Raw genomic sequence first — 20,768 nt, 5'->3', positions numbered from 1 at the left:
AAGCTATAAGTACTGAGCAATAAGAAGGGTGCTAGAGGGAATTACCTACATGGGTTTATTATTCAACTGTTTGAGAAAGTCTTTCCTGATTTACTAGAGTGGTAAACTGACTCCCAAGTATAACATGAACGTTGCTTCCCCTTCAGTACATCCATGGGTAATCAAAGGAATTCATATCGCAGGGCATTCTTGTTTAAATGGGCAACTTCATTTTTTGCCAGCTTCTATATCAGACTGCCTGTCCAAAAGCTAGTGCTTAGGATGTTGCTCAATTTTATTTCATAAGCTCTGATTTCAGCCATCGAATAGTGGAGCGTCAGTGGCACCTACACCAGATCTTTCCCAGATTTCAATCTCTTGGATACTTTAGACGAAAAAGCTAGATGCTTGGAGGTGCACACTGATTCTGCTTCCACTGTCTGACTGCTGAAACGGGTACCACGCATTTTTATAAATTGCACCATAATACAGAAGTACAGGAGGTAAGCAATCTTGATGTTACCATTTCTCTCTCTACAAAGCTGATAATATTGCGCTCCTCTACAGCTGTCCCATTGAGATACATTTGAATAGTACTTGCAGACATCATTCTAGAAACGACTACACATTTCTAAACCATAGCCAGATAGAAATGTAACACTAATGAAGGAATGATGCTAACTACTTATATACTTATACAGATTTGGACTATGCGCAAAGTCAATTATGCTAAGCAGTTATCAATACCATCATTTAAGGCTCATCTGGAACGCATTCGTTTCTCATATAAATGCACTTTCAATATGATTTTATTTCCTTTTTCCATTACAATATTTATATTGAATTTTTTTTATTGATGATCAACTATTGAATAATGTCTTATTACTTACCGGTAATCTTCATTACCCCGATTAGGGTCCTCCCCGTCCCAGTCCTTACCACGTGAGGCAGTCCTGCCTCCACCCAGCCAATCAAAACGCCAGAAATCCAAAGGTCGAAGGTGACATAAGCCCCTCCCACCCACCGCCATGCCTGTTATCAACAAGACTCAGACACAAACACAGCGGGAGGGAGGGAGGGAAGAGGACTGGTACGGGGAGGACCCTAATCGGGGTAATGAAGATTACCGGTAAGTAAACCAAGAAGAAAAAATGCAGGACACCAGGGATCCATGCAAAAGTACAAAACTTCAAACAATAAAGCAACGACGAACAGCAGCGTACAAGACGCCAACAAAAACCGTCAGAAGAGGCAAGAAAACATCAAGCCGAGAATGTTGCACAAAAGTGTGACGGTACCGCCAAAAGGCCGCCCCACAAAGCACCAGGATAGAGACCCCGCCCCCATCAGCACAGGAAGCAGACACAGAACCCACAGGAGACAAACAGGGTAGGAGAAACCCGAGACTGTAGTGAACCTCGGAGGCAAAACAGAAGAGCCCCGCGAACACCCAAAGAAGGGGAACAGGAGAAACCCCCACAGCAGGCAAAACAGGAAGCAACACCTCCAGCCGCAAAAGGAAACACGAAGAAACAGGCAGAAAAGCCCGATCTAAGCCGCAAAACAACTCAAACCTGCAGAAACTGCAAAGAAGGAAACAAAACGAGCAAGGCACCCAACCCACCCAACCGACAAGCGGAAGAGAAGGCCAGCAAAAAAAAACACCGCAGTGGACAACCACAACACGTCCACCACTAACAAGGACATGAAAGGGGCAACCGCAGACCATGCAAAACAGCAGGCAAGGCCCAAAGAAGAAATGAGAACAGGAGAGCCCGGACAACGAAGCAAAAGCTCCGAAGAAGCCAACCTACTAAAGGGCAACAACCACCGAGGAAGTCCCCAGGCCCCGACAAGCACAAACCGCCGACAATGAGCAGACAAAGCGGAAGGGGAAAAATCCCAACAACAAACCCAAGAGAAGAGCACCAGGAAACAAAAGAGCCCCAAAGTGCATCACAGCTCCAAAGAGCGGAAGGCCAACGCGACCAACACATGCCACAGGCCACCACAGAAGAACAGCCCAAAGACGCTAAAGACGCTAAAGACAGCCGCTCAAGAGACAGGCAGACAGAAGCAAGCGCCAAAGACAGGGCAAAGACAGCTGTGGACCCAGAAGCAGAGCCGGAGGCAAGGGAGGCTGGCCAAATCCGACTCCCAACAGCAACAGCAGGAGCGGAAACCAAAAACAGCAAGGCCAACCCAACAACACCGACACCCCCAAACCTCCGCAGAGCGCCCGGGAGGAGAAAAACAGGAGGGAAGGTATACAGAAAACCCGAAGGCCAAGGAAACGAGAGAGCAACCCCCGAGGACAGACCACCCCGGAACAAAAACCGGGGGAGAAGAGCAACAGGAGGGGAAGCAAAAATGACCAAACCAAGAGTCCCAAACCAAAGACAAAAGGACCTGGAACAGAGGAACAGACAGAGGGAATGCTACACGAAGCAGCAAGACAACCCAGCGCAGGGCCATTCCAAGCACCAGCGCACAGTCCCAAGCACCTACGCAATGTCCCAACAAAAGGACATGTCCCATCGAAACAAGCACCAGACAGCACCAAACAGAGGACGGCAGGAAGCGGCCTAAGCCACCAAAAGAAGGCACAACCAGAGTACCAATCCAGTAAAGAAACCAACCGCCGTAACAGGGATGCCTCTCAAGACCCTCTGAAAGACAACAGAGAAGTCGCCGCCCAGACACAAGACAGGGAAGCCCGCAGGAACAGAGACACGTACCGGGACCCCCCAAGAAGGCCCAAACAACAACGAGCCCCCAGAGCGCCAGCCCGAACAACAGACAAGCCGGCCACCAAGGACCCCAACGGGGCCCTCAACCCAAGGACAGGCATCCAAGGACAACAAGAGAAGAGAGGAAAGCAGAAATGCACCCCCCACACCAGGTCAGGAGAGCAAAGCCACCAGACCAGGGGAGAGAGGAACCAGAGCCTCGCAACCAGCAAGACAAAGGACCCAACAAGTCATCAGAAGAAACACCAAGGACACGAGGTGCACAAGAGCCCAAGGAACCACAGTCGAGGAGGCGACCACCATCTGCCGGACACAAAACCAACCCCAAGCCAGGGCAGGAGGGAGACCCAGTAGGACAGAGAACAGATCCGGATATATGGAACGCCTCATGAAAAGCGTGTCATCCTAGCGCAGGGACCATGTCAACCCCCTCCAGCAACGCTCAACAGAAAGCATACGAGCCGCTGAAGCGAGCACTGAGAAACAGCCCCCAGCAAAGCGTCAAACCGGTCCCGAGGAACTGAAGCCCCCGAACAGGAACCAGACGAGGAACGTCCAGACCCAAAACGACCCCAGAAACCGGAACCAGGCCAGCAAACCTCCACAGCAGGAGCCAGCACCGTGGAAAAAAACCAGAGGAGCATGAGAGAGACCGAAAGGAAACACCTGAAAACAGGAAACGGAACTCAACCACCGCAAACCTCTGAGCAGCCGGATGGAGGGGAACGAGAAAAACAGGAGACTCCCACACCTAGGGAAGCCAAAATTACCCACCAAGAAGAGGGGAAACCGGGCTGCAAGGGGCACAACCGAAAGGGACACAGCCGCACCAACCCGACCAAAGCCCAGGGAGGCAGAACCGAACAGAAAGACCAACGGGAGCCAGGACCTGGAACAGAGAGAAAGAGGACCCCCGGCCCCTCTCCATCACCTGAAACCAGCACCACAGAGCGTAGCGACAAAAAATTGCCCGACGCCAAAGAAGAATGGCCTAAAAGGGGGACGGCCCGCAATGGAAACCGGCAACCAAGAATGACGACCAACAGGAATCACCATTCTCAAAGCAGACCGGACCAATGACACCAAAGGAGATAGGTGACCCACAAGCAGATCAACACCAGGAGTGGAACACATAACTGAAGAGGAAGAGATGCAACCACCAGGCCACGGAGACTCCTCCCGGGCACAACCCATCCGACTGACATTCAGGGGCAGCAGCAGGCGCCGCAGAGGCAGGGAACCAAACGTAGTGCAAAAAATGCAGGCATAGGACCAAGGCACTAGGGGAATGGCAAAGCACAAAAACGCAGGCCAGAGAGAAATCTCACAAGCCCCCGCCGCCCCGGTAGCCGAGGACAAGGCCCAACCCTCCGGGACCGGAAGGAGGGACCCCTAAGAAAGCACAGACCGAAAAAGAGCAAGCATACACCCCAAAAAGGAGAAGCAGCATACGAACTCTTGAGAGCGGAATCCACCAACCGCCCAACCCGGACCTCCAGGGAAGAAGCCTCCGAAGACCGAGGGAAAAGGCGCAAAAAAAAGAAGAAAAATGGAGGATACCAGGTGACAAAGACCGCCAGGCGAAATTGTGTCCCCAGAAAGAGAGGAACACCCCGCATGGCAATGCCAAGCCACACCGCAGCCAGTACAGCCAACAGGACAGCACGAAATGGCCAGTAAAAAATGGGAATAAACCCCACCGGAGCAAATGAATCAGGGAGAAAGACCCAGCAACAAAACGCCAGAAATCTCATGGACCATCCCCGAATGTATACCCCAACAGGGAAAAAACGTCCACGATCCCACCAACAAGAGATGATGGCATAGCCCCATGCACCAGCAGCGCAGACAGCGCAAAACAGTCCAAGAAAAACTGCAAAAGATGCTACGTGGACAAAGAGAATGCAAATTTCCAAAGCACAGCATGAAAATGAACATCCCAAGTCACATTGACAGCATAGGCAGGACTTGAACCCTCAGCACATGATAGCCCGTGACACCAGAGGCATATGACATACCAATGAGCAACAGCTCCGTGGATGCACCGGAGAGGAAGTCCCCCTCAAACATGGCGAGTAAAGGAGTAAACCCCATATATGGAACGCTTCACGAATATGCATGTCATCCATGTGCAGGGACCATGCTAATCTACTCAGTAACGTTCCAAGCCCAGTATATGTGCTGCCGAAGCAAGCACCAGGAAAACACCCAACACACATTGGTGGTGGAATTGAAGGGAAGTGCCCAGCAACCTCCAGGAAACACTGCCCCAAACAGCAATCTCATGTGTGAGAACAGAAAAGAAACAAAAAGGGCAGCCCTGCAGTCTCCACCCACAGCCACATATGAAGAACATGGCCGCAGGGGCCGGCCACTGCACTAAAGCACCAGCGCCGGAACGACCTGGGGCCAGAACACCAGGAGGGCTCCCCGCCCCAGCCCAGCACATGAACGGGGAGCATCCTGACCCCAGAACAGGAGCGTGGCCGGCCGGAGGACCGAAGCGGCCGCGCCGGTAAAAACATGAAAAGACCATACAGAAGCATTTAAAAATGCAAAAGAAATACTCACGGCACCGCCAAACCACCCAGAAGCAAACAGGAACAGAGGCAGGAACCGGGAGCACCAGCGTTCCGACAGCCGTCGGAGCAGAAAAAAAACAGGCATGGCGGTGGGTGGGAGGGGCTTATGTCACCTTCGACCTTTGGATTTCTGGCGTTTTGATTGGCTGGGTGGAGGCAGGACTGCCTCACGTGGTAAGGACTGGGACGGGGAGGACCCATGAGGGGGTAATATGTATTAGAGTATGGTATTTTTGGTGCTATTGTGATATATGATAACAAATTGATATTTCTGTACTTTGTATACAACTTTTGCACAAAAAAGAAAAAAAATGGCAAACCTCCTAACAAGACAAAGGACGTGGAGGGTGTGTTTGTGTGTGTGTGTGTATATAAATACACAGTGAGTTTTGATATATGCTAGCACTGCACAGGCAACAGCCCAGAAATATTTAAAGGGACACTGGTCAGGGAATATTCTGTAGAATGGAGTGAAGTCCAGTGTAAAGTATTTCCACTATGGCAATGATTTGATTCACATGCACTTCTTATTTAAATGAGCAAACCGGTTTCACAAAAGGTTGACAAAGGCTGCATGAGACGGCTGAAACGCGTTTCTGAACCAAGTTGCTGGGATTTCAAAATCAATAAAGCAGATGACAACTTGTGCGTCAAGTGCAGACTTCTTCTTTACTGTGGGAGGAATCAGGAGTATATGTATATATAGCACCCATGAGGAGCGCTGTGATAAACCGGCAACACTGAACCCAATTGGAGGATTTATGACAGCCGGCAAAAGCGACCACCCGCATATTTGCAATCAACGACTGAAAAGGATAAGGATCACACAACTCTGAATGGAACCAAGATGAGCGTGTGCAACTAAATCAAACATTTCCTTGAATGTAAAGAAATGTGTGGTGTAATTAAAACGCAAACATGCATAAAGCCGATTAAATGTTGGGGAGGCTGGAACATTCATGTTAAAACAAAGTGCAACTAGGTTTCAAACGAAACAAGCGACCAAACGTTTTTCAGATACAAAGTTTCAACTATTTACCCGATCGTCGAGAAAGCATTGTGGGCGATATCTAACGACCTGTCCAAAGCAAAAACAAAAGGATAATATTATCGGGAAACTACACAGGCAAAATGGAAAAGAGGGAAGCCAAAATAAATGAATTGATATCGACAACGTTTGAAAGAGGCAATGTGGAAAGGGAACCAGATGCCATGAATGCAACAGCAAAAACTGATACAAAAAGCAAATTGAGGGCATGGGAAAAACTCAGCAGAAAAGAAATAAAGAAATCATTGGAGTTGATCACCTTAAAAAAATATCTAGAGGTGCAACGGGTATCAAGAGGCCTAAGAGTAATGCAGATGCCAAATAATCAAGATGCCTCCAATGAATTATTACAAGAATGGGGAGACTTTATCTTAAAATCATCATTAGGCCTTGTAAATATATTAGTGAAACACATCGAAATAGGTTTGGGCAAAATCAAGGAACAAATTTATGAGGTAGAAAAAGAGTTGGCATTGTTAAAACTAAATGTGTAAATGACAAAATTTAAGGAGAAACTAGAAGATCAGATTGATAAGTATGAAGAAATAGTGAGGCAGCCAAAACACACAAAATTTGTGAGAGACTCGATCGATTACGCTGAAGACCACATATTCACGTTTGCACGTAAATTCGACTCGTTTAAACAACAAACAGCCTTGGGCAATGTGGCAAGTGTCTCCAGCAGTTTCTCCTCGTTGGCATCAACGGATTTGAGAGAGGGGGAACAGGGATCATCAACTGACAGTACAAAGTTAACTTTTTAGGGGATATGCGCCTAGTGTTACAACAAAGGCAATGGGATCAGAGTCCACCAACATATCAGCAGCAAAGAGGAAGAGGGCGAGGGCGTCAGTGGCACATAAAAAAACAAACAGAAGAGGAAAACGGCGCCAGCGGCACCTCCAAAAAGTTAGTAACAGATATGAGGAACATGGACAGAGAATACATCGGCAATAGAGGAGTTGCAAGTGGTAAATCTTTCTTAAAAACTATCAGAATCTGAAATTTCACTCCTAAAGCGAGGCCTTAATTTCTGCCCCACACAAAAAATGAACTTGGCGCAAGTAAGGATTGATCTATATCTATACATAAGAAGGATCAAATTAGCCAAATTCTTCATTGAAAATCAAAGCACTCAAAAAAATTCAAAACCATCAGATCAAATAGTGTCAACTCTACAAGACAAAGATTCAGAAAGCTTTCTAGCCCTACTGAATCTAAATGTACAAGACGATTAAGGCATCCCGCTACAATCAGCATGCCCACAACTGGGGGCAGGTTTAAGTGGAAAAAGATCAAAATCTAAATTATATCCCCAATTAACACCAAGGAGCAAAGTGGATTTGTTCCAGGAAATAATTCAGAATCTTTATAAGCTAAAAGGAACAAAATACAAAAACAACTTGACAAAAGCAGAAAGGCAAGCACTATCAAGCCTCGCACAGGATAAGTCTATAGAAATAAAAATGGCGGATAAAGGCAGATATGTAGTGATCTGGGACAGCCTAGCCTACACTAAAGAAGCACATCACTAATTAAGGGAGGCAAAATACTATGAGAAACTGAAAAGTTACCCAACAATGGAAATAAAAAGTGAGTTGGAAAACTTCGAATATGGACATCGCAAGAATTGTTGGATAAAGTAGAATGCAAATACTTTAAAGTGGATCAGCCAATAACTGCCGCAATGTATTTTTTGCCAAAATTACATAAGGACCAAAAAAAGCCACCTGGTCGACCTATATTGTCAGCAAAGGGTTCCTTGTTAGAACCAATGGCTAACTATATTGACTATTTCTTAATGCCATTTGTAACTGGACTCAGTTCATTTATAAAAGACACCAGTGACGTGTTACGGATTCTAAAGAATATACCATGGCAAGAAAATTATCATCTAGTGACAATGGATGTCATATCCCTTTATACAAACATAGGGAATGACATGGGATTGAGAGCATGTAATTATTTCTTGGAAGGAAAAAATATTCACTACAGAGATCATAATGAGATGTTATTAGAATGATAACTTGCTTTCTAACCAAAAACATCTTTTTGTTTGTGGAGGAAATCTATCAGCAAAACAACGGAAGAGCAATGGGTTTTTCATTCAGCCCGAGCTATGCCTGTTACCGATGGGATGGTGGGAGAAAGAGGTGGCAGGGAGTGCAGAAAATGAAGGATCAGCGAACAAAATCATTAGCTGGATCGGGTTCATAGATGACTTACTAATCAACTGGGATGGAACAAAACAGAAATTCCAGGAATACGTTAAAAAGATCAACACTGGTGAAGAAAATATAAAATCCACATATGAAATTAGCAACAATCGCGTGGTTTTCCTGGATATGGAAATTTACATCAAAGAAAGTCAAATCCACAGAACGCTTCATTGAAAATAAACTGCAACAAATGCCACTCTAGAAGCCACCAGTTTCCACCAACAAACCCTAATATCAAGTATCCCATATGAAGAATTCCTTAGAATTCGAAGGATATGCAGTGAAGAAGATGAATGGCAAAGACACAGCAAATCAACTGTAATAAGATTCCAAAACAGAAAGTATAATCGAAACATTGTAAAAAGATGATGGCAAAAAACGAATACAAGGTCACTGGAGGACTGTTTAACTTCGAAAAAGGAGAAAGTAAAGGAGACAGCAATCGCTAAACCCATTAAGCTAATCACAGATTATTCGCAGGAGAACAACGAGATAAACAAATCTTGAAAAAGAATTGGAAAATTCTACAACTGGATGAAACAGTGGGAAAACTAGTTGGAAATCGTCCAATAATCACCTATTGCAGGGTAAAAACTTGAAAGATCAATTGATACATAGAAAAAAAAGGACACCTCTTGGCTGAATACTAAAGGTTTCATAAAGTGCCATACCTTGAAGGTGTGCCAGATAGCTAAGCCCACAAAGGAAGTAAAATTAACCAACAACAAAACCTGGGATATAAGATAGCTAATAATATGTAAGACGCAATTCACTATGTATGTAATAGAATGCCCCTGCCCATGGCAATATGTGGGCAGTACAATCTGTGCGTTGAAAAAATGAGTAATGGAACATGTCAGAGCAACAACAAATAAAGACAGATCCAACACATTCGCTAAACACATGGAATAGTATCACCAAAGTGTTTGGAAGATGTTAAAGTTCTATGGAATTGAAACAGTGATTTCAAATGAACGGGGGGGGGGGGCCGAGAAAGACTCCTGTGACAAAAAGAATCACGGCACATCCTCAACCTACGAACAATGACTCCGCATGGCCTCAACCAATCGGAAGAACTGTATATCCATTTATATTTCGGGAACTGGTTTTCCCTCTCGAAAGGAACAAATGAACTGCAAAATATAAACAACGAAAAAAGGAATTAAAAATCAAATACAATGGAGTAAGCCAAAAGAAAACAAAACCCAGAAATCCCAAAAATTATTCAGAAAAGAAATTATGACAATGAACATTACCATATCCACTGGAGGGTAGAAAGCGGAAAGGAAAATAGAATACAAAAAATTCCAGTGGATTGGGATGTTTTCTTACTGAAAGAGATGGTAAAAACACTGGGGGTTGTACTGTGGCTACACATAAAAAAGAAAAAGTAAAAATACTCGACACTAATTGGACTGAATCGTTCACGGTTTAATAATTATGATTTTCATTATTTTCACTAATTTCTTTCTTTTTTCACTAAGGAATAATTTTTTAAAAGTCATATAAAAAGTAAAAATGTATAAAACTACAACTCCCATAAGTCATAGGGGCACTTGTGTTCACTACAGGAAGTGATGCAATTGAAGTTTGAATTTATTTAAACAATGGTCGCAAGTGCGCTCGTGAGATCGTGAACAAGGTACTGGGTAATACCGAAACGCGTCGGTCTTTGTGCCTGTGTTCCCATTAATGCAAGGGTGGAAATAAATCCAAAAATTGCAAAAATTCGGCGAAAGTGCGGCCCATTTGTCCTTTTCAATATATATATATTACCTACTGGCGGTCGCCAGTAGATAGTTATAGTCAGGACCTTGTTTCTATTCGAAAAGTGTTTTTTCTTTTCCCAATAACTTTGGCGCAGGTTGACGAATCTTAAAGAAATTTTCAAAACTAGTGTGGCGCTCCGGTCAGCTCCTATCTTGTAAGTTTCGGGGTTATTCGGCAAGCGGGTCAGAGAAAAAGGGGGTGTCCCAAAACGTGTTTTCTCCATGTTAATTGCCATAGGAAACTTTAGACACGGCTGCAGCCCGAACTGCTGAATGGAATTACACCACATTTTGCAAAAAGGTAGCCGTTGTTTCAGAAAGAGCCCTTTTTGTTAAATGGTGGAAATCCGTTAAGCAGTTCCTGAGAAATTAAAAAAAAGAGGTCGAAAAATGCATTTCCCATAGGAAACTTTAGACATGGCTACAGCTGGAACTTCTGAACGGAATTACACCAAATTTGGCAAAAAGATAGTGCTTGCTTCAGAAAGCATCCTTTTTTAAATGGTGTAAATCCGTACAGTAGTTGCTGAGAAGATCAAAAATAAAAGTTTTGATATTTAGAGGCACGGAGGATCCGCACACCCTCCCGATCACGAGCTTTGTGCTAACTGGCTGTCAACACTCAAACCAGGAAGTGTTGGCAGCCATATTGTGCTTAGGTAACCGAGGCAAAAGAAAACAGACAAACAAATGCAGAAAACAAGAAAAGGGGGCAGGGTAGAAACACCCTGACCCCCTAGGCCTGCTCAGGGGGTCCCACAATGACCCCCAGGGCCAAAATAAGCAATAAAAAAAAATAATTGTCGAGATTCGTGCACCCAGCTCGAATTTCGGCTGAAAGTTTTTAAAAAACAAAGAGCGTCTCCTGCGCTTCGTCATTATTTAGCCCCCGGGTGGGCCAAGTCCTGGGGGCAGTGAAAAATTTAAATTGCGGGGGCCCAGGCAGGCCCCCGCAGCTCCGACGACTGCCTCCCCCCGGGGCTTTCATTAAATATTTGCGGGGGGCTCATGCCCCCCTGCAGCCCCGGGGACCGCCACTCCCCAGGGCTTTCATTAAATATTTGCAGGGGCTCCCCTGGGGACTGCCACCTCCCGGGGCTTTGCTTTAATAATTAAGGCCTCCCCCGCTGCCCCGGGGACCACCACCCGGGGCTTTAAAAAAATATATATATATATTAGACCTGTGTGTGTGTGGGGGGGGGCTCGAGCTCCCCCACATGCCTCGGGGACCGCCACCTCCCCGAGGCACTAATATTTAAATGGGGGGTCCGTAACTAACCCCCGGGGACCACCACCTCCCTGGGGCTTTTCAATTGCAAATGTCAGCAGCTCCCCTCGTGAAAAAGCAATGCCGGCTCTCACAGGACGCGGGGAGCAGGTGGGACCGTGGGGGGATTGGAATCCCCCCCACGGTCCCCAACGGATGGGGCCGGCCCTGGGGATGGGGTCCCTGGAGCCAGGGTGGCCTGGAGGCGGGCCATGCAGCCCCCCTCCCCACCAATTTTTTTTTTAAAAAGGCAGGCCGGCCTGGGGGATGGGGTCTCCGGGGCCATATTTGGTCTGAGGAGGGGGGCCACACGGTCCATTCCGAAAAAAACCAAAGCAATGGCCAGGCCCCAGGGGATGGGTTCCCAGGGGCCATACGTGGCCCGAGAGGGGGACCGCGCGGCCCCCCTACCCCATAATACATTTAAAAAAAACAAAAAGCAAAGGCTAGCCCCGGGAGATGGGGTCTCCGGGGCCAAAAATGGCCTGAGAAGGGGGGCCACGCAGCCCCCTCCAAATCTACATAAAAAAAGAGTGGCCATGCCCCAGGGGATGGGGTCCCCGGGCCGAATATGGCCTCGGAAGGTGGGGCCACGTGGCCCTCTTCCATTTTTACCCAAAAAAGGGGACAGGCCCTGGGGGCTGGGGTCCCCAGGGCCCAAAAAATAGGAAAGGAAGGGGGCCACACAGCCCCCTTCTTGAAAATAAATAATAAAAAAAAGTGATTGTGCAGGAGGCCCCGCCCCTCCCAGCAGCACTCTGCAAACACGACCTGTGGCGTGTTTTAAGTTGGGAAACGAATTCCCCTTCAATACTGGGGGTCCCTGGGGGCCAACTAGATCACCAGATAGCTCCAGTAAGCGCCACAGGGCAGCGTTGCAGAGAGGTGGTCCAGGCCATGCCCCTTTTTACACCTCTCTGCAACGCAGGTCTGTTGCGCTTACTGGAGGTACCTGGTAGTTTGGGAAGTTGGCCCCTAAAGATGTCCTTGGGGGCCAACTACCCCTCTTGTTACCTCCAGTAAGTCCCACACAGTGGGATTGCTAAGACGTCTTCGGAGGCCATGGCCCCCTTTCTTTACCACTCTGCAAACATGCCTTGTGGCAGATTACGGGATGGAGGATGAAGTCCAATTTAGTCCTGAGGGAGTTTGGGGCCAAGAATTCCCCCTGGTACCTCCTGTAAGTCCTACGCAGCGGAATTCCTGAGAGTTGGTTGAACGCCCAGCACCATTTCTCCACCACTCTGCAACCACGACTACTAGTTAAAGTAGCATATTTCTGCACCTCTGACTTAGAGGTAGTTTTAATCCCCCTGCCCTATTATGTACTAGGGCCTTACAGAGGAGGTCATGCTAATCACATGGGTAATCCAACGTATAGTGTTCCCGAGTGTATGTAGGTATTTTCACTGTATTCGAAGTGTCTTTTAGCATTGCACTGGCTCTAGGCCTGATTAGTCAGAGTCAGTCACCACCATAAACCATCTGTAAAAAGTTGTGGGCACAGGATGATTTTGCAACAAGGCCTCTTTCTGCTCCTCTGTTAGTTCTTTCTGCACATGTCTTGCTTCTTCCTGCACTTTTCTTTGTCTTTGTGGACTTCTGTTGCTTCTTCCTGTATTTCTTTTGCTTCTTTCTGTTCGCTTTTTCTTCTTTCTTCACATGTCCTACCTCTGTAGGCATAGTTAGAAACTAGCATTTAAAAAACCTTAGAAATTATTTCAAAAAACCATAACTTTCAGGCATATAATAGTTCGAAATTAGCATTTAAAAAACCTTTAAAATTCACTGAAAAAACTATAGGTTTCAGGCACGTTATAGTTATAGTTAGAAATTAGCATTTGATAAAAACGTAGAAATTCGCAGAAAAAAACATAGGTTTCAGGGACTTTATGGTTAGCTGGACATTTCACTCATACAAAACCATAGAAATTCTACTGTTATAGTTATTTCAGCTAACTATAACTCGTATCCCCGCAATGCACTGCTGATGATGTCACATATTACATCATTCATAACAAGGTCATTGACGTCACTGATGACATCACTGATGACGTCCCTGAAATCTATGTTTTTTTCAGTGAATATATATATATATATATATAGTTAGGACCGAAGTTTACACAGCAAAAACTTTTTTTGCTTTGTCAATAACTTTGGCACCGCTTGACGAATCTCCTCGAAATTTTCACAAAACCTCCCCTTTTTGGTTTAACTCTGTGTTCAAAGTTTCGGGGTGATCTGTCAAACAGGGGCTGAGAAAATAGGGAGTCGCAAAACACAATTTCCGCATGTTAAGTCTATGGGGATTTTTCATATTTTAAACATTACTACAGCCTGAACAGCCATTCAGTAGTTTTTGAGATACCTATATTAAAAAAAATATAGATATCTGGGGGACTTCAGTCCTTGCGGTGGACTTGCAAATCCTACTAAAATTTGATTGGCTGCCAACACTACAACCAGGAAGTGTTGGAAGCCATCTTGGGACTCAACTTGAAGCCAAGTCCTAGATAAAAAGTAAGAAAATAAGAAAGGGCGCAAGGTATCTCCTTAGATATGGTGGGGGAGGTCAAAAGCATTTTTGTAATTAAAAAAAAAGCAAGAGCGGGCTCTAGCACTTGCTTTAAAATATCCCAGGTTGGCCAGGTCCGGGGCATATGGTAAATTTAGGAGGGGGTGCATGGGGCCCGCCTCCTAGGGCTTATCAAAGCCCCGGGCCGCCACCTCCCCGGATCTCTTTTTATTATGCATGCGGGCGGGCCCAATGAACCCGCCCAGGGACCGCCACATCCCCACGGCTATTTACATTTATGTGGGGGGGCCCTTGTGGACCCCCCTGTCCCAGGGACCACCACCTCCCGGGCTAATTTCAATAATAATGGGGGCCTCGCGGATGCATGCCCCCCCAGCCTTGGGGACCGCCATCTCCTTGGGGCTAATTTTAATAATAACTTGGGGGCCTTGCGGACCCTCCTGCCCCAGGGACTACCACCTCCCCGGGGCATACAGTTTATTTTAAGCAATGCGCTGCCCCGGGGCTGCCACCTCCACGGGGCACATACTTTAAGTTAAAAAAAGGCCCTATGTTCGCCCCACAGCCCCAGGGACTGACACCTCCCCAGGGCACATGTGCAATAACTAAGGGGGTCTGTTGCAGACCCCCAGCCCCGGGGACGCCCACTGGGGCAAATTAGAACAAAGGGGGGGGCAGCGTGCCCCCCTTCAGGAGCCCTAAATGGCCCCGGGGGCTGCCACCCCCCAGGGCCGGCTACACCAATGTGGACATTTCAGTTTGCTACGGCATGGCCATAGCAAACAGTGTGCTCTGCTTTGAGCAAGTGAGAGCCATTTGCTCTCACTTGCTCAAAGCGGAGTACACTTTGCTTTTTACAGACAGGATGCTGCATGTCAGCCCCCCACTCACGGTTCCCAAAGTGGAAAATGTGGGTGCCCTGGACACCCACACTACAGGCGGGACCCCGGGGGATGGGTCCCCGGGCCGAAAATGGATTGTGAGGGGTGGCCCCCTTCAAAGAAAAAAAAACTCTGCACGCAGCTCCGCATGACGTCACCAGAGCCATAAGAAGACCACGTTGGCGTGATGACGTCAGTTCCACCCATTTTTCCCATGCCACCGAGGCAAAACGGGCAAACCGATCAAACAGACAATGCATACACAGTATACAGAATTCACACAAATACGCTCAGTGTATAATGTAAAAACAAAGCCTGCACTTCAAGCAAGAAAACAATAAATGAATAGAGGTAACAAAGTCTTGAGTACACAAAAATACATCAAATAACTAATACCTCAGCTTTTATGGTATAAAAGGGTAGACGACTGGGAGGTGGGTGGGTCTATGAGGAATCCACAGGCAGTTACTGTATCCACCAGAAAAAGCTTTACCGAAGGTAAGTAACTTGTTCTTCTGATGGATACATCTGCCTGTGGATTCCTTACCTTATGAATAGAATCCCACAGCAGTACCTCAACGTGGAGGAGGGTGTCCAGACTTCTATACTAAAAAATCCTGCAAAACAGCACGCGCAAAATGGGCATCCCTCCTCACTTCGGAATCTAAGCAGTAATGCTTTGCAAGGGTGTGAAGGGAGGCCCAAGTTGCGGCTTTACATATGTCCAAAACAGGAACACCTCTAGACAATGCAGAAGTCAACGACTTAGCCCTGGGGGAATGAACTCTAATGCCTACACGAGAATCCTTACCAGCCAGGGAGTAGCATATCTTGATGCACAAGATGAACCACCTGGATAACGTGCGCTTGTGCACCGCCTTGCCCTTCATACGACCAGCATATCCAACAAAGAGCTGTTCATCCTGGCGGAAGTCCTTTGTTCTGTCCAAATAGAAGCTAATCACCCTCTTTGTATCTAAACGAGGAAGTCTCTCCTCCTCCTTGGATGGATGAAGGGGAGGATAGAAAGTAGAAAGGGTAATGGACTGATCTAGGTGGAAGGGAGTCACCACCTTTGGCAGAAAAGCAGCCCTGATCCTGAGTACCATCCTTTCAGCATGTATGGTCAGAAAAGGCGGCTTTAAACTCAAAGCCTGGAGTTCACTCACCCTCCTGGCCGAAATGATAGCTGCCAGGAAGACCGTTTTAAAAGTTAAAAGCATAAAGGACAACTATGCATAGGTTCGAAAGTAGAACCCATTAAAAAAATTAACAGCAGATTCAAATCCCACTGGGGTGTAGTGAAAGTATCTAGGACCCTAAATATTCCCGATTTATGCCCTTATGTGGTTATAACAAATGATATCCTTATAAAGGCATAAGAATCATATCCATATTTAGTCATAGCCAATGCAGTACAAATACGGCAAGGCTGCTTCCCTAGACTCCTAGAAAGTACAACGCGTTCTTTAAACCAAACCAAACCTCCAGCAGCCTGGGAATTCCCCCTGCTTTTGTTTTGATTTGTCCTAGAACTCCTGAGAGTCCTGAAAGAACTGCCAATTCTTAGTGACAGTTCTTAGTGACGTCTTATGTCCAACACTCAAAGCCTGGAGTTCACTCACCCTCCTGGCCGAAATGATAGCTGCCAGGAAGACCGTTTTAAAAGTTAAAAGCATAAAGGACAACTATGCATAGGTTCGAAAGTAGAACCCATTAAAAAAATTAACAGCAGATTCAAATCCCACTGGGGTGTAGTGAAAGTATCTAGGACCCTAATTAAATATTCCCGATTTATGCCCTTATGTGGTTATAACAAATGATATCCTTATAAAGGCATAAGAATCATATCCATATTTAGTCATAGCCAATGCAGTACAAATACGGCAAGGCTGCTTCCCTAGACTCCTAGAAAGTACAACGCGTTCTTTAAACCAAACCAAACCTCCAGCAGCCCGGGAATTCCCCCTGCTTTTGTTTTGATTTGTCCTAGAACTCCTGAGAGTCCTGAAAGAACTGCCAATTCTTAGTGACAGTTCTTAGTGACGTCTTATGTCCAACCTTACGTAAAACACAGCACCTTCCAGGTATAAATATACCAGCATTTGCCTTAAGCAACACACGGTGGTTTGGAGTAGAGCGGCTATCTACTTACCCAAAGCCCAGTTGATGCGAGTGCTGAAGGAAGCCGACCCTCCCATTTGACGCACTGAGAGAGACGCTGTCTTTTCTCCTGCTGAGAAAATCCAGCTCCAGTGTTTCCAGTCACCCTTGCGGGTTGTTGGGAGAACGAGTCCTGAGAACGAGATACAAGACCTCCTTCATTCTAAAACCAAGGTACGGAGCTGATTAGATCCTTAGAGAATTCTTGATTCAGATTCTTGGCAAAACTAACTTAACTTAAACTGCAGCTCACTTACTCCTTCCCACGTACTAGGCTTAGGTTAGGTACACCGGGGTAGGCGTATTTTAGAAGCACCAGTTGAGTACGTTTAGTCAACTTTTATCATTGTATGTATTGTATATATTTTATCCGTTTTAAGTATCATATGGCTCAGAAACCATATCAATGCTTTTACAGTATTATTTCATAATACTCCTTTTACTGTACGCAGTTTACTTTATAAGTATTGCAATTGTGGAAATTCATTTCTCTCGCATGAGAAGGAAGACTGCTCAATAAAATAACACCTTTTATTGAAAACGCCCGTCTCTCTATTTCTATGCACTCTGGTGAAATTAAGCATGCACAATTGACTGAGTGATATAGCTTTATATTGGTTTCACACGACTCTGGAGATATACTCCTTATTCTGGAGGGAGCAAAGTTGCCATGTTTATGCGGTTGTCAGAAACTAATCCCTTCTTGTCTAATCAGGGAAGTTAACTCCTCCCTGTTCATTCGAGAAAGTTTCTAGTGACCTCTGAGCTAGCTGGCATACCTAATTAAGTCTAACATATTCAGTAGAGACCTATTCGACCTCAGTAATACGTCTAAACTACCGTTTATGTTATTCCAATGCGCAGAGCCTATTGGGAATATAGGAACTACACTACATGGCGCCCAACGTTTGGTAAGGCGATAATCTAACGCAAGATACTAGAGTAACTCAGTTGTGCTTTTCACACAGACCCCTTTTCGTATAAAAACTCCAATAGACGTCTGGAGTGGGTGAAAGGTTAATATCCGCCAGAACTTAGTAGGAAGAGATTCTTATGTTTTAGTTTTTGGATTAGTCAACGTTGAAGGATACAGTGTTCCAAAATATTGTGCACCTAATCTTTGTTTCCTTGAAACTTACTCTGCAAACTCTCTGTCAGTAAAAATGTCAGATAGTGAGGACGAAAGAGCTAGACTAGCAGCTCAACTCTTAGCGGATGACACAACGGTCCAAAATGACGACCCAAATGCTATAATCATCCCGGTCAATATAAGAAAAACTATAACTATAAAACTTATAGAAAATGGAGTATCACCAAGAGGTGGTACAGTCGTATTTGTGGTAGAGGCCCATGAATATCGGCAGACAGAGGTATTCTATTCCTGGATAAATTTTCCAGCAGCACATGCTGTGACACGTGAGTTCCACTACTACAAAATAGTGGAATCTCCAGAGGAATACTCTCCTTTCGAGGAAGTTGAAATTCCACTAACATACCAAGAGCACCTGCTCTGGTTTAATGGCGCCCTAAAACATCAAAATCACATTACCAGGCTCGGTCCACTAGGTAGACCAGGAGCCACATGGCCGGTTCTAGCCAGCTATACACCACACCCCGACATTGAAAAAATGTCAAGCGAAGAACTCTTAGTTAAAATAAAAGAATTAACAAAAGCATATAGAGATTTAGTTCAATTAACAGTTGACGGTACAACCTACCGACTAAAAACACTAACAGAAAATCCTGAAAAAACTTTCATTAAAAATAATCTCAACTCTCAAAAGAAGCCATTGTCTGACCTAGGGTGGTGTGGAGTGCAAAAAACGATGGATTTAGGCCCAGATCTTTGTACTGGGGTGAATGTAAGACATTGTTCTGCATTCTGTCCATCAACTGTGTTTTTTGCAATTTTCACCCCGAGTGGGATGGGTATGCTCAGACGTGAGTCCCCGGCTCTCCACATCACTGGAGTCAAGCTATCCAGGCTGAAGAAGGCTGCTAGCCAGAAACCGGTCCTTGGATGCTTGATTCCGGTCTAGGAAAGACATGGCTTGGTAGTTCGGGCTAGACTGTTCCCATGAGGCACAGGGTCTAGGCTGATTTGCATATAACCATTGTCTGACCTAGGGTGGTGTGGAGTGCAAAGAAACAATGGATTTAGGCCCAGATCTTTGTACTGGGGTGAATGTAAGACATTGTTCTGCATTCTGTCCATCAACTGTGTTTTTTGCAATTTTCACCCTGAGTCGGCTGGGTATGCTCAGACGCGAGTCCCAGGCTCTCCGCATCACTGGCTGTCCGCACTCCGCTATCCAGGCTGAAGAAGGCTGATAGCCAGAAACCGGTCCTTGGATGCTTGATTCCGGTCTAGGAAAGACATGGCTTGGTAGTTCGGGCTGGACTGTTCATTGTCTGACCTAGGGTGGTGTGGAGTGCAAAAAATCGATGAATTTAGGCCCAGATCTTTGTACCGGGGTGAATGTAAGACATTGTTCTGCATTCTGTCCATCAACTGTTTTTTTTTAAATTTTCTCCCCGAGTGGGCTGGGTATGCTCAGACGTGAGTCCCAGGCTCTCCACATCACTGGAGTCAAGCTATCCAGGCTGAAGAAGGCTGATAGCCAGAAACCGGTCCTTGGATGCTTGATTCCGGTCTAGGAAAGACATGGCTTGGTAGTTCGGGATGGACTGTTCCCATGAGGCACAGGGTCAAGGCTGATTTGCATATAGCCATTGTCTGACCTAGGGTGGCGTGAAGTGCAAAAAAACGATGGATTTAGGCCCAGATCTTTGTACTGGGGTGAATGTAAGACATTGTTCTGCATTCAGTCCATCAACTGTGGTTTTTGTAATAAACAAACCTCTCCCAGAGAAAAACAGGTTAAGACCAGAGGAAGGTCTCCCCAACGAGGAGATAGATCTCCGGAAGGGGGAGGGGGGGGGGGCAAGTCTCCATAACGGGAGCCCTCTGAAAAAAGATACAACCTTAGAAATAGGGACAATTTGAGAAAACCTGACAGATATCAAGATATTGATACACGTCCCTCTCGATCTTTTCAGACTTCCTCAAAGAAATCGGAAAGAAGAGGACGGTCAGAACATAAAGAAGAGCACGTCAAGTCCAAAGAAAAGGAACCTGCTCATCAAAGTAAAAAATTACAATTTCCCAGAAAGAAGGTAGCCAGTATTAAAGTAAAACATGCCGAGAATTCTGAGGACACAACTGAAAAACAGAGAGTGGGCCCAGACAATGCTAGACAGCGCAGCAGAAGTGACCATAGCTCGCAAGATCCTGATGAATCTTCTGGAGACAGTGGACACAAATGAATACATTCAAGTGGAAACTGCAGACACTCGAGTTAGCGTGCCCCATAAAATATATGAAATAACATTACGTATAGAGGGAGATAAAACTAGGAAAATAAAAGGTCGCTTTTGGGAGAATCTATCTAAAGGCTATGATATCCTTCTAGCAGAGAAAGACTGGCTACCAGAGTTTGTCAGGGAGTGCCCACATGGCGAAGAAATGATTATGCCTGCCTTCTCAAATCACATTCCAATCCACAAAAAATAC

At 45.8% G+C, this 20,768-nt stretch overlaps 1 protein-coding gene and 1 non-coding gene across 4 annotated transcripts in view; both read right to left on the bottom strand.

Moving 5' to 3' along the window:
* CPNE8 (copine 8) overlaps positions 1–20,768 on the bottom strand; it is a 990,278-nt gene that overhangs the window by 126,773 nt on the left and 842,737 nt on the right. The window lies entirely within an intron of this gene.
* Positions 4,820–4,926, bottom strand: LOC147750638 (U6 spliceosomal RNA). Its single transcript, XR_015300341.1, has one exon. It is a non-coding gene; the product is annotated as a U6 spliceosomal RNA (small nuclear RNA).

This window comes from Lissotriton vulgaris, chromosome 1_1 (assembly GCF_964263255.1).
Source record: "Lissotriton vulgaris chromosome 1_1, aLisVul1.2, whole genome shotgun sequence".
Taxonomy (NCBI): domain Eukaryota; kingdom Metazoa; phylum Chordata; class Amphibia; order Caudata; family Salamandridae; genus Lissotriton; species Lissotriton vulgaris.
The sequence above is the reverse complement of the archived record's forward strand: the minus strand, read 5'-3'. Positions and strand labels throughout refer to the sequence as shown.